The 6,450-nt window shown below is 44.8% G+C and overlaps 1 pseudogene; it reads right to left on the bottom strand.

Annotated features, from left to right (window-relative positions):
* Positions 1-219: 219 nt before the first annotated feature.
* Positions 220-715, bottom strand: LOC116079038 (annotated as a pseudogene).
* Positions 716-6,450: the final 5,735 nt, after the last annotated feature.

Below are 6,450 nucleotides of genomic sequence, written 5' to 3'. Positions count from 1 at the left end.
TGAACTCAAGTGGTGCAGAAGTCGTCAATAAAGCATGCATTTGCTTGTCCTTTCTTCACTGAGAAGTGAGGACCAGGCACCACGAGAGACAGGATTCCAGGACGAGCACGTCATGGCCTTAAAGCCACAAAGCTCTCCAATGTGCAAATAAGCTTCATTGGTTTATTTACTTACTTATTTTTTCTTTAAAGTTTACTCACTACGACACAATTTCCAGCTTCACTGAGGTGGCTGACCACGTCTACAACCAAAGCTGCCTCTAATCTGGAATTCAGGTGCTGAGCCAGCCCCAGCCTTGGCTTTCTTGTCAGCTCAGGGGCACAGCACTCCTTCTGTAGGTGTCTCTGTCTGCCTCCCCTCTTGGGAATCTTACTGATCGATCACCCTCTGGACCCTTGGACAGCAGTCTTCCAGTCTCGGGACGGCTGCGGCACAGGGCAGTGGGTGTGATCTCCAGAGGTAGGTGCAGGTAACCTCAGAGATACTGGGTGCCCTCACTTGTAAGGTACCAGTAGAAATGTCTCCAAGCAAACTGCTCCTTCATGTAACCTCGAGACTTGAGAGACTGCATGGCCGTCATTACATGAAGTTTGGGCATGTTCTCATCTGCCAGCTTGGGGTGTTTGGGCATGTGGACATCTTTCTTGGTAACCATTATGCCTTCCTTAAAAAGAAGTTCATAGATGGCAATCCAGTTCTTCTTAGGCATCATCATCAAGCTGGCTCTGAGATAGAGGTTGGAAAGAAATTTACTTTTTTAAAATGTCATTAGACATCCAGTTTACAGGCTCACACTTTATAGGCAAACATTTTACCACTGAATTACAACCCTAGTCCCAGCATTGCCTTCAAATTCAAAGTCAAGTCCGGTCTTGGCTGACTCCCCAGCACTGTTGGTTTGTTAGAAAAGAAACATCTCAGTTCTAGGAAGCAAGCTGGTAATAAAAGCATATAAATAGATATAAAATATAAATTTCATCTGGCGTAATTCCGGCAGCATTTGTAACAAGCCCCTCTTGACCAGTGTGCCAGTTGGTCTTACGTTAACTTGACATATAAGATTCATCGGAAAGGAGAATTCCACTGAGAAAACGTCCCTGTAAGCTCTGCTAGAAGGCATTTTCTTAGTGATTTATTGGGAAGGGTTCATACTACAGTGGGTGGGGCCACCTCTGGGCTGGTGGTCCTGGGGTTCTATAAGAAAGCAGGCTGACCAATCCATGTGAAGCAAGCCAGTAAGGAGCACTCCTCCACGGCCTCTGCATCAGCTCCTGCCTTCATGCCCTGCTTGAGCTCCACTCCCGACTTCCTTCAGTGATGAACAGAAACACTAACTAAGCCGCTGGCATGCAGACCCAGAACACCGAGGTAAACAAAGTCCTTGGTGCTTCTGGAAGGTTAGGGCTTGATGTTTCTTGATGTTTCTTGGTGAGGATCAGAGCCGCCCTGTAGACTTAGTGGGGGACAAGCAGAAAAAGAATGTAGGTGTGGGCTGTATCTTCTTAAAGCTGCCATTTAATCCAGAGGGAGTCAGTTTTAGCCAATCTTTTATGTTCTTATGTTAGATTAAAAAATATAATGCAGATTAAAAAATAAAATACACTTGGAAACACTTGGTCTAATTTAACTCTTTGTTAGGAACCAAAGCGATTTAAAGTGAGACAGCTGGTGACAATGTGGGTTTCACACAGTAAGTTTCTCCTGTTTAGGTGCAGCAAACGTGAAGACTACCTGCAAGGGTTTAATTTGTTAATGGGAAAAGTGCACCGGGATGGGTGTGCACCTTCTCAGTGTTAAGATTGCTCGTTAATTTAACCAATATTTGTTTTGTGAATGCATGAAAAATGTGCTTTTGCGTTTCCTTTGAGGTAAGACAGCACACCACATTTACAGCCTATAAATTCAGTACCAAGTGGGTGGTCACTGATTCCGTGGAGATAAATGAAATAATTCCAGAAAAGCATCAACAGTGGAGAGCAAAGATTGCCAAGGACAGAGTTGTGGGTGCAGCACATTGTCACAGCTGGTAGAAGTGGAAAGACAAACAGACTGGGGTGGGCTCATCTCTGTGCCTAGGAGTGACCACCAGGAAGTACAGAAGGCAGAATGTACGGAGGAAGGAAAAAAATGTCACCAAGAGCCCCACAACCCAGTTGCAGTGGACAAGGAGCGAAGGTCCTGGCAGCTCAGTTGCAGAGGACAAGGAGGGAAGGTCCCAGCAGCACTGCTTCAAGGGTCCTCTTCATTTTGAAGTCTTTTGTTTAAGTTGTGTTCTCTGGCATTCTCCACCTGGCCATGTTACCTTTCATCTTCTGAGTAGCAGGAAGAAATTAGAAGGAACTGGCATGTGCTCATGACCTGAATTGAAACACTGTATGGATACAGTTACCTGTTTATAATGCTGTCTTTTACCGTTGACAGTTTCCTTAAAGCCAGTGTGTCTTGATCGCCATCTTCCTTCCTTCCTTCCTTCCTTCCCCTCCCCCGCCCCTTTCCAAGATAGAGTTTCTCTGTGTAGCCCTAGCTGTCCTGGAACTCACTCTGTAGACCTCGAACTCATAAATCCACCTGCCGCTGCCTCCCAAGTGCTGGGATCAAAGGCATGTGCCACCACTGCCTGGTGATCACCATCTTTCTCTAGCAGTGAATCAATAGTCTATGAACAGATGAGTGTGACTTTGAAGATAGGACATAGGCCTGAGGAGCAGAAGTGAAGGAAGATCATGATTTATTTCTTTTTGGAGATAGCATGTTCCTGTATAGCCTCTGAATGCGTAACTTTCCAATTTCAGCCTCTTGAGTGCTGGAATTACTGGTGTGAGCCATGGCTCTTGGACAATTCTTATTTTTATGAAGGGACAAAACAGCATGTTTACACCTCTAGACAAGTACTTATAGAGCAGGAGTTTTAAAGTTAGGATGAAACAGTAAACACGGATGTGTCAAGGTCTGGGGGAGATGGTAAAGACTTACATGGCCTCACACACACACACACACACACACACACACACACACACACACAGAGAGAGAGAGAGAGAGAGAGAGAGAGAGAGAGACTTAATGATAAAGGTTTCCTGATGGGAGATCCTTGAAAGTTTAAGGAGGAAGAAGGACGAGTTTTGCTTTAGTTACTCTTATGTTGCTGTATAAGAGATCATGACCAAGGCAACTTATAGAAGAAAGAGTTTATTTGGGTTTATGGTCCTAGAGGGTCAGAGTGTCTGCTGGTGGAGTGGAGGCAACAGGTGGCAGGCAAGGCAGCTGGAGCAGAAGCTGGAAGCTCACATCTTAAACTAGAAGCACAGAGCAGAGAGTGCAAACTAGACATGATGTGACTGTCCGCTCTCAAAGCTCTCCTCTAGTGACACACTTCCTCTGACAAGGCCATACACCATTAGCATCCCCAGCAGCAACTGGGAACCAAGCATTCAAATGCCTGAGACTATGGGAGATGTGGCATTCCAAACACCTTTAGTTTCAATGGTCAAATCATTGCAGAGACTTGCTTTCTAGGTACTTGAAATGGAGAAAGTGAGCCAGTTCTGAGTGTAATAGAAGAATATGTGGATAAAGATACTGTGGTCATAAATGTGGGTTTCCACCATCATCCACCAGGGGATTGTGACAGAAAGAAAGAAAATGAAGCTGTGATAGGGTCATGGTGGTGAGAGAGATGGAATGAAGAGCTTGGAAACTTGAGGGTCTCAGCAAAGGGCAGGAGGGATGGGATGGGGGATTTGCAGAGGGGAAACAGGGAAGGGAGGTGTCTTAGTTAGGGTTTTACTGCTGTGGACAGACACCATGACCAAGGCAACTCTTATAAAGAACAACATTCAATTGGGGCTGGCTTACAGGTTCAGAGGTTCAGTCCATTATCATCAAGGCAGGAACATGGCAGCATCCAGGCAGGCATGGGGCAGGAGGAGCTGAGAGTTCTACATCTTCATCTGAAGGCTGCTAGAAGAATACTGGCTTCCAGGCAGCTAGGACATAGGTATTAAAGCCCATATCCCCAGTGACACACCTCCAACAAGGCCGCACCTCCCAACAGTGCCACTTTCTGGGCCAAGCATATATAAACCATCACAGGGGGCAACATTTGAAATGCAAATAAATAAAATAACATAAAAAGTGAGAAGGTTAAAGGGTACAAGAATACAGCAGACATTAAAATGACCAAGGTGGCACCATTCAAACAGGAGGAATGATGGATCTCAAGGGACACCACATAATGGCTAAGTCAAGTCGAGTGAGAATGGGTGGAGTTAGACATTGGAGAACTTTGACCTCTGGCTCTGAATGATCCAGCACCATTAGCGCTGGAGTTGGTTGTCATGCCACTAGGCACCGAGACGGGCAGGGGGCACTGTGAACCCAACAGGCTAAATAGGAATATGAACTGAACAGTGCCATATCAGAGCAATGAAGGCAAAAATGGACACATTTCAGGAATGTCCTCTCGGTCTTTGAGCTCATGTGCACCCAAACCTCACTAGCTGAGTGTGGTGGTTTGAATAGGAATGGGTCCAATAGACTCACCTGTTTGAATGCTTAGCCCACAGGGAGTAGCACTATTTGGAGGAAGTGTGTCACGGAAGGGGTGGGGCTTGGACGTCTCCTATGCTCAAGCTACTCTCAGGAGGCACAGTCTCCTTTTGTGGCCTTGGGATCAAGATGCAGAACTCTCAGCTTCTCCAGCACCCTGCCTGCCTGCACTCTGCTATGCTTCCTGCCATGCTGATAATGGACTAAATCTCTGAAACTGTAATCTAGCCCTTATTAAAGAGCAGTGCTGGGAGAGCGAGTCAGTTGAGTTGAGAGAGAGAGAGAGAGAGAGAGAGAGTTAAAGAGGCAATTTTACTGAGACAGTTTTACAGAGACAGGTTATAGGACGAAAACAGAATGAGCCAGAGAATGAGAAGGAGCCAGAAGATTAGAACAGATTGCCAGAGTTAGTTTAAGGACAAGCAGAGCAATTCAGTCAGAATCCTTGAGAGAAGCTAGTTTGAATCAGTCAGCTTGAAGAGGAGTTTTGAACCAGGAGAGCTGAGTTTAACCAGCCAACCAGAGTTCAGAAAGAGTTCAGCAGTAAGCTTCCAAAAGGACAATTATATCTGGTGAATAAAAGTTACATTTACAGTGGCATAGTTGGATGTTGAGATTGACAGATTACCATCTTCCTCTGGAACTGCCATACTGATTTCCACAGCGTCTCTACAAGTTTGTACTCCCACCAGCATTGGATGAGTGTTCCCCTTACTCTACATCCTTGCTAGCATGACTATTTGTGCTATTGATCTTAGCCATTCTAATGCATATACATTGAAATCTCAATGTAGTTTTCACTTGCATCTGATGGCTGTGACCACATGGACAAAACCTCTGCCGTAGGGAAATTCAGCTAAACTAGTATGCATCAGGAGACATTCATGAAGTCCTACCCTAGCTCAGGAGCTATTAACAACTAATGGTTGCTAGGGAATTGTGGTGGTTTCAATGAGAATGACCCCCATAGATTGATGTGTTTGACACTGGGTCCCTAGTTAGTGGGACTGTGTGGGAAGGATCAGGAGGTGTGGTCTAGGTGAAGGAAGTGCATCATGGGGGCAGATTTTGAGACTTAAAAAGCTTCTTGTCGTCCCTAATGTGCTCTTTTCTTCCTGTTTGTGGTTCAACATGCTAACTTCATCTCTTCCTGTTGCTATGCCTTCATTCTGGCATCATGGACTCCCATCCACCTGAGATGGTACTCCCAATTACATGCTTTATTTTATAAGTTGCCTTGGTCATGGTGTTTTATTAAAGTAGTAGAAAGGTTTCTAAGATAGGGAGGGAGAATCAGTTTTCTTCAGGGATGCAGCCCCCAATACACTACCAAGGCTCTGGTAGATGGTTCTACATCCATGCATGTATGAACAGCACTAATGGACTCAGTAGGTTTAAAAAAAAAGAGCAACAAAGTTGGGAGGCAAAAGTGGTGGCAGAGGAGACAATGGAGGGAGGGTGTTGATCGAAGCACACTGTCTGTTGAAATTATCAAACAACATTTCTTTAATCAATATTTTGTTATTTTAGCATATATTTACATTTCTCTGTTATTTAGTTAAGGTAATTCCTAAGTATTTGCATTATTTTTAATGTACTGTAAGTGGTATTTCATTTTCCTATGGATGGTGTCACCTTTAAGCACAACCAACTTTAGCGTATTGAGTTTGAATCCTGCAAGCTAATTATCTTTAACAGTTTTTCTTTTGCTTTGTTTTGGTTTTGGTTTTTCCAAGACAGGGTGTCTCTGTGTAGCCCTGGCTGTCTTGGAACTCACTCTGTAGACCCGGCTGACCTCGAACTCAGAAATCCGCCTGCCTCTGCCTCCCACGTGCTGGGATTATAGGTGTGTGCCACAACTGCCCGGCCATTATTTATCTTTTTATTTATTTTGTGTGTGTGTGT

Source organism: Mastomys coucha, unplaced genomic scaffold, assembly GCF_008632895.1.
Source record: "Mastomys coucha isolate ucsf_1 unplaced genomic scaffold, UCSF_Mcou_1 pScaffold11, whole genome shotgun sequence".
NCBI lineage: Eukaryota > Metazoa > Chordata > Mammalia > Rodentia > Muridae > Mastomys > Mastomys coucha.
Note: the sequence above shows the minus strand (reverse complement) of the source record. Positions and strands in the feature narration are given on the sequence as shown.